This window comes from Antedon mediterranea, chromosome 10 (genome assembly GCF_964355755.1).
Source record: "Antedon mediterranea chromosome 10, ecAntMedi1.1, whole genome shotgun sequence".
In the NCBI taxonomy this organism is placed as follows: Eukaryota; Metazoa; Echinodermata; class Crinoidea; order Comatulida; family Antedonidae; genus Antedon; species Antedon mediterranea.
Window position 1 is genome coordinate 9,277,697 of NC_092679.1, and position 10,752 is coordinate 9,288,448.

General features: G+C 30.3%; 1 long non-coding RNA gene across 3 annotated transcripts; it reads left to right on the top strand.

Annotated features, from left to right (window-relative positions):
• Positions 1-237: 237 nt before the first annotated feature.
• LOC140060290 (uncharacterized) lies at positions 238-4,829 on the top strand. 3 transcript variants are annotated; one of them, XR_011847309.1, is made up of 6 exons: positions 238-341; positions 1,161-1,231; positions 1,788-1,871; positions 2,428-2,506; positions 3,070-3,146; positions 3,744-4,829. It is a non-coding gene; the product is annotated as an uncharacterized lncRNA (long non-coding RNA). The 3 variants fall into 3 exon arrangements; XR_011847311.1 differs by having other exon boundaries at positions 1,788-1,867; XR_011847310.1 differs by having other exon boundaries at positions 289-363.
• Positions 4,830-10,752: the final 5,923 nt, after the last annotated feature.

Below are 10,752 nucleotides of genomic sequence, written 5' to 3' on the forward strand. Positions count from 1 at the left end.
AACAAGTTTTTCGAAATGCTCAAAATGCACAGCTGTTTCAAACATACGAATTAAGTCATGCGCCCTCAACGTTACAAGTCGTATCGCTGGAGTAACAATACATAAACAATTACTTACAAATCCACGTGTGCAGAGTGGAGTCAAATGTCATTTAAAGACATGTTTTAAACAGCCAATGAGAATGAGATAAAAAAATAAAGGGTCGGTAAAAATATGAATATTCATTAAAGAGTCCCTGGATGAAACAAGCACGTTGTCGTTTTGTTTTTAACAAGGAATGTAACGCTGAAAATTAATGGAAGGGTGGACCATAAAATACAAGCATATACCAATTTACGCACGTGAGTGACATTTCCAAATTAGGTACATGTTTGTTTGTCCGTATCTTTAAAAAATCTAATTTTCACTCTAATTCTTTGGTACTGCATGATAATTTAGTTATCTGTGAATGTTATAACATAGTAATGGTCGAGAGGTGATGGTTGAATTTTTGAGCTATGGCCGTTTCAAATTGTGTCATTTTTAGGCTTAGGCTTGTGTCTACTCTAGTTGCAACACTGCCTTTCATGTGACAGCTGACCCAAATGAGTTTGGAAATGTTACATTATTTGAATTATTTAGGCCTGGCTGGGTAGGCTAGGCATATACCAATACTATAGGCCCTATTTTTATTTTAATACTAGGCCTAGGCCCTTGCTAGACCTGTGTTCTCTAGCAGCCTACTACAGAGAAGCAGCTTTCCGGCTTAGTTAGCCTGGCCTTGAGTAGGCTAGCCTACTAGCCTAATACTAGTATTAGTAGGCTACCTAATTAAAATTAGGCCCAGGATCTACGCCTAGGCCTATATATTTTTAATATTATTTAATCATTATAATTAATTTTAGTTTTATTAAATTTACAGTATTCATTACAAAAACTGTAAATTTAATATTATGAGGATTATATATACCCTATGTAACATGTATGCAATAGGGAATATTATAGGCCTACCCTGTAAAGTGTATGTAATAATTACAATATAAATAATGACAAGCATCATATTAACATTCGGTTTTGCTCATCACTGCATATTCAAATTAGTATGCAATCATACTAAATTTAATAAGTTAAGTTAATTTTATAAAATTGTTATAATAATTATTAATGTTATACTATTGTAGATACATATAATATATAGAGCAGTAACCTGAAGTGGCTAAGCAGATTTGGACCATACCTACCATCTATATAGGTAAGATTATTTTGCTGTTCAAGAAGTAGCAAATATTAAATTGTGTACCATGCTATTAATTTGTAATATTAACAATCAATCACTACCACTGGCTGGGTAGGCTAGGCCTATATTATAGGCCCTATTTTTATTTTAATATACTAGATAGACCTGTGCTCTCTATCACTAGCAGCAGCCTACAGAGAAGCAGCTTTCCAGCTTATTTAGCCTAGCCTAGAGCAATTAGGCTAGGTATAAGTAGGCTACCTAATTAGGCTAGGCTCTACGCCTATATAGGCCTATTATTATTTAATTATTATTAATTTTTGTTTAATATATTTACAGTATTTATTTAAATAATGTTTATTATGAGAATACCTGGTTATATATACCCTATGCAATGACATAAGGCATATATGCCTACCCTGTATGTAATAATTACAATTATTAAAAATAATGAATTTTAACATTCGTTTTTGCTCATCACTGCATATTCAAATTAGTATGTATGCAACCATATTAAATTTAATAAGCTAATTTTAAGTAATTCTTATAATAATGTTTTACTATTTTTTAGGTACATAGCGGCAACCCGAAGTGGCAAAAACATTTTAAACAGATTTGGACCAATACCTAGCAGCCTACCATCTATATACAGTAGGTAAGTTTATTTTACTGCTCAAGAACTAGTAAATTTTAAATTGTGTTTACCATGCTATTAATTTTCAATATTAACAATAAATCACTACCACTGGCTGGGTAGGCTAGGCCTATATTATAGGCCCCATTTTTATTTTAATATACTAGCTAGACCTGTGCTCTCTAACACTAGCAGCCTACAGAGAAGCAGCTTTCCAGCTTATTTAGCCTAGCCTAGAGCAATAGGCTAGGTATAAGTAGACTACCTAATTAGGTCTAGGCTCTACGCCTAAATATTATTATTTAATTATTATTATTTTTAGTTTTAATATATTTACTGTATTTTATTTAAATAATGTTTATTATGAGAATACCTGGTTATATATACCCTATGCAATGACATAAGGCATATATGCCTACCCTGTATGTAATAATTACAATTACAGTATTATAAATAATGAATTTAAACATTCGTTTTTGCTTATCACTGCATATTCAAATTAGTATGTATGCAACCATATTAAATTTAATAAGCTAATTTTAATTAATTCTTATAGTAATGTTTTACTATTTTTTAGGTACATAGCGGCAACCGGAAGTGGAAAAATCATTTAAACAGATTTGGACCTATACCTATACCTACCATCTATATTATAGGTAAGTTTATTTTACTGTTCAAGAACTAGTAAATTTTAAATTGTGTTTACCATGCTATTAATTTTCAATATTAACAACCAATCACTACCACTGGCTGGGTAGGCTAGGCCTATATTATAGGCCCTATTTTTATTTTAATATACTAGCTAGACCTGTGCTCTCTTGCACTAGTAGCTTACAGAGAAGCAGCTTTCCAGCTTATTTAGCCTAGCCTAGAGCAATAGGCTAGGTATTAGTAGGCTACCTAATTAGGCATAGAGGCTCTATGCCTATATATTATTATTATTTAATTATTATTAATTTTTATTTTTAATATATTTACAGTATTTATTACAAATAATGTTTATTATGAGGATACCTGGTTATATATACCCTATGCAATGACATAAGGCATATATGCCTACCCTGTATGTAATAATTACAATTATTATAAATAATGAATTTTAACATTTGTTTTTGCTCATCACTGCATATTCAAATTAGTATGTATGCAACCATAGTAAATTTAATAAGTTAATTTTAATTAATTCTTATTATAATGTTATACTATTACTATTTTTTAGGTACATATATAGCGGCAACCCAAAATGGCTAAAACATTTTAAACAGATTTGGACCAATACCTATACCTACCATATAGGTAAGTTTATTTTACTGTTCAAGAACTAGTAAATTTTAAATTGTGTTTACCATGCTATGAATTTGTAACTTTAACAATCAATCACTAACACATGTACAGCAGTAGTACTATCAATCAATAGTAATTAGTTAGTAATTGAAATATAGACATACTATAGTATTACTTTTACATATTCATTATTATTAGGCATTGTTAAAAGGAAATCAATACAATGCAATATTCCTTTAACATTTAAAAATGTACAATATTTTATGATCATTAATGTTAATGAATCATTCTTTGTTGGCTTTCTTGCATTTGTTGGGTTTTATTATTTCATTTTGTATCATTGGAGATGTGAAAGTCAGATGAGTCTAAGTTTGACTCTAATCCACACTGCTGTTTTGTGACGGTTGAGTTTGGCATGTCTCCCCGCCTTGCTCAGAGACCACCTTCCATTCTCTCATGAATGCAATAGCATGGTGCTCAAGCATATGTAGCTTAGGCTGTATTACACCTGGTGCAATATGCCTGTATTCTGCTAAAAATACTTGTATGATATTTTTTATGTAATTAAAAAATACTTAATTGACACATTAATACATTTTATAATTTCAGAAATTTTGTGATGAAAAAGTCAATCTGTGGTGACTGTAGAATGGACCCGAGATCGGACTATCTTAGACATTTAAATAATAGAAAGTTCTGACAATTTTGTTGAATAGAAATATACAATGTATGATGTAGTCTTAATTGAAAATTGGCGCTTTTTAAACTATGTATATAAATTAGGATGAGAAAACAGTTATTTGATTATGAGGTATGTTCATTTAATTAAATTTGTTAGTATAAACTTTCAAAAAGAGTGAAGATATAAGAAAAGCAGATTATGGAGCAGCTGTACCAGACAAAAAACTGTTCCCTTAAACGCCAGTGTGTTCTTTCACTTGTGAATGTAGTTTTGGCCCAGGTCATAATTGTTGTTGAAGTGTAGCATGCCAAGCAATTTGGTCCATGCCCTGTTAATTTAAATGTTAGCGTGGTAGTATACAGTATCCATTGAAAATTCGCGAATGGCAGGTTGTATAAATGTATATAGGTTGTAATTTTACATTTGTTAGATTTAGTGCAAATTTGTGATGGTTTTCATATTTTTTAAATTGTATTTTTTATCTTTTTCTTTAAATTTTGTTCCACAACAGAAGCAAGTAGAACTTAAAGCCTTTTCGTGAAACTGTGTTGCCTACAAAAATGAAAAGAAATTTTAATTTTACCAACCTTTAATTTTATATTATATTTATCATACAGTAGTTTGAGTATTTTTGTATAGGCTTTAATTTTGAAGGGCCTAGCTAGGCCTGGCCTGGTAGTTAGTAGTTTTACTAAATTTGTACATGTATGATGAATTATATTCAGTTGAAATAAATACAATGATAATAATTAAGCTTATTATTTAATCTATTGTAAATTAAAATGATGTATAGCATGATTACACTACTTATACGTACCAACTAGGCCTAGCTACAACCTAGGCCTAGTTGCGTACAGCCTAGCGAGCGGTTATCAGCCGCGTTCATCGACCTCTCGCCAAATACGCTGTTTCGCATTTAACAAAACAGTCGAGTTTTTAAATGAAAATTTCTTGAGATTTTCACCGTCACCTCCTAACAATTCAATGTCTCATGTAAGCATATATAATCAAACTTTTACCTAGATTTTCCAAGTATTTATGAAAATTACGAATAAAAACAAAAAGTGTACAATTTGACAAGCATTTTTTCAAACTTTCCATTGTTTACATTTGCTAGGCCGATCGATGTTAATTTTTAAAACTTCCGGGTGTAAATAATTTCGTAAACTTGGTGTTATGCTTAATTACTTACTATTTCCAAAAAATCGGTAATTAAAAATCTTATTTTCTAACAAATAGTATAAAAATGGTTTTATAATATTTATGACGAAATTGATTAAATTAATTTAAAGTGTAGTTATAAAAGTTGCAAATGTCGCGAAAGTTGAACGAGATTCAACCACTCGCGCGGCGTCACGCTCAGGCACATATCGCCGTCTGACAATATTGAGGGCGCTTGACTTTTTCTATTTATTTTACATTGGTGAAACAGCTGTGAATGGTCTAAAACGTTTCCAAATGCGATTTGAAGCTATTCTGTACACTTTGATGTTTTGTGTGAAAATTTTCTGTCGAAATGCTCAAAATGGTCAAAAACGTTTTTAAAAACGATATTAAGCTACTTTGTGCTCTTTGATGTTTTTGTGTGAAATGTTTTATCGAAATGCTCAAAATGGTCTAAAACGGTTTCTAATGTGATTTCAAGCACTTTGATGTTTTTGTGTAACCAAGTTTTTCGAAAATCACAAAATTGTCTAAAACGTCTCCAAATGCGATTTGAAGCTATTCTGTACTCTTTGATGTTTTTATGTTAACAAGTTTTTCGAAAATCACAAAATGGTCTAAAACGTCTCCAAATGCGATTTTAAGCTATTCTAAGCACTTTGGTGTTTTTATGTTAACAAGTTTTTTTGAAATCACAAAATGGTCTAAAATGTCTCTAAATGAGATTTGAAGCTTTTCTGTACATTTTGATGTTTTTATGTTAACAAGTTTTTTCGAAAATCACAAAATGGTCTAAAATGTCTCCAAATGCGATTTGAAGCTATTCTAAGCACTTTGGTGTTTTTATGGAAACAATTTTTTTCGAAAATCACAAAATGGTCTAAAACGTCTCCAAATGTGATTTGAAGCTATTCTGTACACTTTGATGTTTTTATGTTAGCAAGTTTTTTCGAAAATTACAAAATTGTCTAAAACGTCTACAAATGCGATTTGAAGCTAATCTGTACACTTTGATGTTTTTATGTTAACAAGTTTTTTCGAAAATCACAAAAGGGTCTAAAATGTCTCCAAATGCGATTTGAAGCTATTCTAAGCACTTTGATGTTTTTATGTTACCAAGTTTTTTCGAAAATCACAAAATGGTCTAAAACGTCTCCAATAGCGATTTTAAGCTATTCTGTACACTTTGATGTTTTTATGTTAACAAGTTTTTCGAAAATCACAAAATGGTCTAAAACGTCTCCAAATGCGATTTTAAGCTATTCTAAGCACTTTGGTGTTTTTATGTTAACAAGTTTTTTTGAAAATCACAAAATGGTCTAAAACGTCTCTAAATGCGATTTGAAGCTTTTCTGTACAATTTGATGTTTTTATGTTAACAACTTTTTTCGAAAATCACAAAATGGTCTAAAATGTCTCCAAATGCGATTTGAAGCTATTCTAAGCACTTTGGTGTTTTTATGGAAACAATTTTTTTCGAAAATCACAAAATGGTCTAAAACGTCTCCAATAGCGATTTGAAGCTTTTCTGTACACTTTGGTGTTTTTATGTTAACAAGTTTTTTCGAAAATCACAAAATGGTCTAAAACGTCTCCAAATGCGATTTGAAGCTAATCTGTACACTTTGATGTTTTTATGTTAACAAGTTTTTTCGAAGATCACAAAATGGTCTAAAACGTCTACAAATGCAATTTGAAGCTATTCTAAGCACTTTTGTGTTTTTATGTTAACAAGTTTTTTCGAAAATCACAAAATGGTCTAAAACGTCTGCAAATGCGATTTTAAACTATTCTTAGCACATTGGTGTTTTTATTTAAACAAATTTTTTCGAAACTCACAAAATGGTCTAAAACGTCTCCAAATGCGATTTGAAGCTATTTTAAGCACTTTGGTGTTTTTGTGTTAACAAGTTTTTCGAAATGCTCAAAATGGTCTAAAACGTTTTTAAACACGATATTAAGCTATTTTGTGCTCTTTGGTGTTTTTTTGTGAAAAGTTTTAGCAAAATGCTCAAAATGGTCTAAAACGATTTCTAATGTGATTTTAAGCACTTTGATGTTTTTATGTTAACTAGTTTTTTCGAAAATCACAAAATGGTCTAAAACGTCTCCAAATGCGATTTGAAGCTATTTTAAGCACTTAAGTGCTTTTGTGTAACCAAGTTTTTTTTAAAATCACAAAAGGGTCTAAAATGTCTCCAAATGTGATTTGAAGCTATTTTAAGCACTTTGGTGTTTTTGTGTTAACAAGTTTTTCGGAAATCACAAAATTGTCTAAAACGTCTCCAAATGCGATTTGAAGCTATTCTGTACACTTTGATGTTTTTATGTTAACAAGTTTTTTAGAAAATCACAAAATGGTCTAAAACATCTCCAAATGCGATTTAAAGCTATTTTAAGCACTTTGGTGTTTTTATGTTAACAAGTTTTTTCGAAAATCACAAAATGGTCTAAAACGTCTCCAAATGCGATTTGAAGCTATTTTAAGCACTTTGGTGTTTTTGTGTTAACAAGTTTTTCGAAATGCTCAAAATGGTCTAAAACGTTTCCAAATGCGATTTGAAGCTATTCTGTACACTTTGATGTTTTGTGTGAAAATTTTCTGTCGAAATGCTCAAAATGGTCAAAAACGTTTTTAAATACGATATTAAGCTACTTTGTGCTCTTTGATGTTTTTGTGTGAAATGTTTTATCGAAATGCTCAAAATGGTCTAAAACGGTTTCTAATGTGATTTCAAGCACTTTGATGTTTTTGTGTAACCAAGTTTTTCGAAAATCACAAAATTGTCTAAAACGTCTCCAAATGCGATTTGAAGCTATTCTGTACTCTTTGATGTTTTTATGTTAACAAGTTTTTCGAAAATCACAAAATGGTCTAAAACGTCTCCAAATGCGATTTTAAGCTATTCTAAGCACTTTGGTGTTTTTATGTTAACAAGTTTTTTTGAAATCACAAAATGGTCTAAAACGTCTCTAAATGAGATTTGAAGCTTTTCTGTACATTTTGATGTTTTTATGTTAACAAGTTTTTTCGAAAATCACAAAATGGTCTAAAATGTCTCCAAATGCGATTTGAAGCTATTCTATACACTTTGATGTTTTTATGTTAGCAAGTTTTTTCGAAAATCACAAAATGGTCTAAAACGTCTACAAATGCGATTTGAAGCTAATCTGTACACTTTGATGTTTTTATGTTAACAAGTTTTTTCGAAAATCACAAAAGGGTCTAAAATGTCTGTAAATGCGATTTGAAGCTATTTAAAGCACTTTGGTGTTTTTAGGTTAACAAGTTTTTTCGAAAATCACAAAAGGGTCTAAAATGTCTGTAAATGCGATTTGAAGCTATTTAAAGCACTTTGGTGTTTTTAGGTTAACAAGTTTTTTCGAAAATCACAAAATGGTCTAAAACGTCTACAAATGCGATTTGAAGCTATTCTAAGCACTTTTGTGTTTTTATGTTAACAAGTTTTTTCGAAAATCACAAAATGGTCTAAAATGTCTCCAAATGCGATTTGAAGCTATTCTAAGCACTTTGGTGTTTTTATGGAAACAATTTTTTTCGAAAATCACAAAATGGTCTAAAACGTCTCCAAATGTGATTTGAAGCTATTCTGTACACTTTGATGTTTTTATGTTAGCAAGTTTTTTCGAAAATCACAAAATGGTCTAAAACGTCTACAAATGCGATTTGTAGCTAATCTGTACACTTTGATGTTTTTATGTTAACAAGTTTTTTCGAAAATCACAAAAGGGTCTAAAATGTCTGTAAATGCGATTTGAAGCTATTTAAAGCACTTTGGTGTTTTTAGATTAACAAGTTTTTTCGAAAATCACAAAATGGTCTAAAACGTCTACAAATGCGATTTGAAGCTATTCTAAGCACTTTTGTGTTTTTATGTTAACAAGTTTTTTCGAAAATCACAAAATGGTCTAAAACGTCTCCAAATGCGATTTGAAGCTATTTTAAGCACTTTGGTGTTTTTGTGTTAACAAGTTTTTCGAAAATCACAAAATGGTCTAAAACGTTTCCAAATGCGATTTGAAGCTATTCTGTACACTTTGATGTTTTGTGTGAAAATTTTCTTTCGAAATGCTCAAAATGGTCAAAAACGTTTTTAAATACGATATTAAGCTACTTTGTGCTCTTTGATGTTTTTGTGTGAAATGTTTTATCGAAATGCTCAAAATGGTCTAAAACGGTTTCTAATGTGATTTCAAGCACTTTGATGTTTTTGTGTAACCAAGTTTTTCGAAAATCACAAAATTGTCTAAAACGTCTCCAAATGCGATTTGAAGCTATTCTGTACACTTTGATGTTTTTATGTTAACAAGTTTTTCGAAAATCACAAAATGGTCTAAAACGTCTCCAAATGCGATTTGAAGCTATTCTGTACACTTTGATGTTTTTATGTTAACAAGTTTTTCGAAAATCACAAAATGGTCTAAAACGTCTCTAAATGCGATTTGAAGCTTTTCTGTACACTTTAATGTTTTTATGTTAACTTTTTTCGAAAATCACAAAATGGTCTAAATTTTCTCCAAATGCGATTTGAAGCTATTCTAAGCACTTTGATGTTTTTATGTTAACAAGTTTTTTCGAAAATCACAAAATGGTCTAAAACGTCTCCAATAGCGATTTTAAGCTATTCTGTACACTTTGATGTTTTTATGTTAACAAGTTTTTCGAAAATCACAAAATGGTCTAAAATGCGATTTTAAGCTATTCTAAGCACTTTGGTGTTTTTATGTTAACAAGTTTTTTTGAAAATCACAAAATGGTCTAAAACGTCTCTAAATGCGATTTGAAGCTTTTCTGTACACTTTGATGTTTTTATGTTAACAACTTTTTTCGAAAATCACAAAATGGTCTAAAATGTCTCCAAATGCGATTTGAAGCTATTCTAAGCACTTTGGTGTTTTTATGGAAACAATTTTTTTCGAAAATCACAAAATGGTCTAAAACGTCTCCAATAGCGATTTGAAGCTTTTCTGTACACTTTGGTGTTTTTATGTTAACAAGTTTTTTCGAAAATCACAAAATGGTCTAAAACGTCTCCAAATGCGATTTGAAGCTAATCTGTACACTTTGATGTTTTTATGTTAACAAGTTTTTTCGAAAATCACAAAATGGTCTAAAACGTTTCAAAATGCGATTTGAAGCTTTTCTTTACACTTTGGTGTTTTTATGTTAACAAGTTTTTTCGAAAATCACAAAATGGTCTAAAACGTCTCCAAATGCGATTTGAAGCTATTCTGTACACTTTGATGTTTTTATGTTAACAAGTTTTTTCGAAGATCACAAAATTGTCTAAAACGTCTACAAATGCAATTTGAAGCTATTCTAAACACTTTTGTGTTTTTATGTTAACAAGTTTTTTTCGAAAATCACAAAATGGTCTAAAACGTCTGCAAATGCGATTTTAAACTATTCTTAGCACATTGGTGTTTTTATTTAAACAAATTTTTTCGAAACTCACAAAATGGTCTAAAACGTCTCCAAATGCGATTTGAAGCTATTTTAAGCACTTTGGTGTTTTTGTGTTAACAAGTTTTTCGAAATGCTCAAAATGGTCTAAAACGTTTTTAAACACGATATTAAGCTATTTTGTGCTCTTTGATGTTTTTTTGTGAAAAGTTTTAGCAAAATGCTCAAAATGGTCTAAAACGATTTCTAATGTGATTTTAAGCACTTTGATGTTTTTATGTTAACTAGTTTTTTCGAAAATCACAAAATGGTCTAAAACGTCTCCAAATGCGATTTGAAGCTATTTT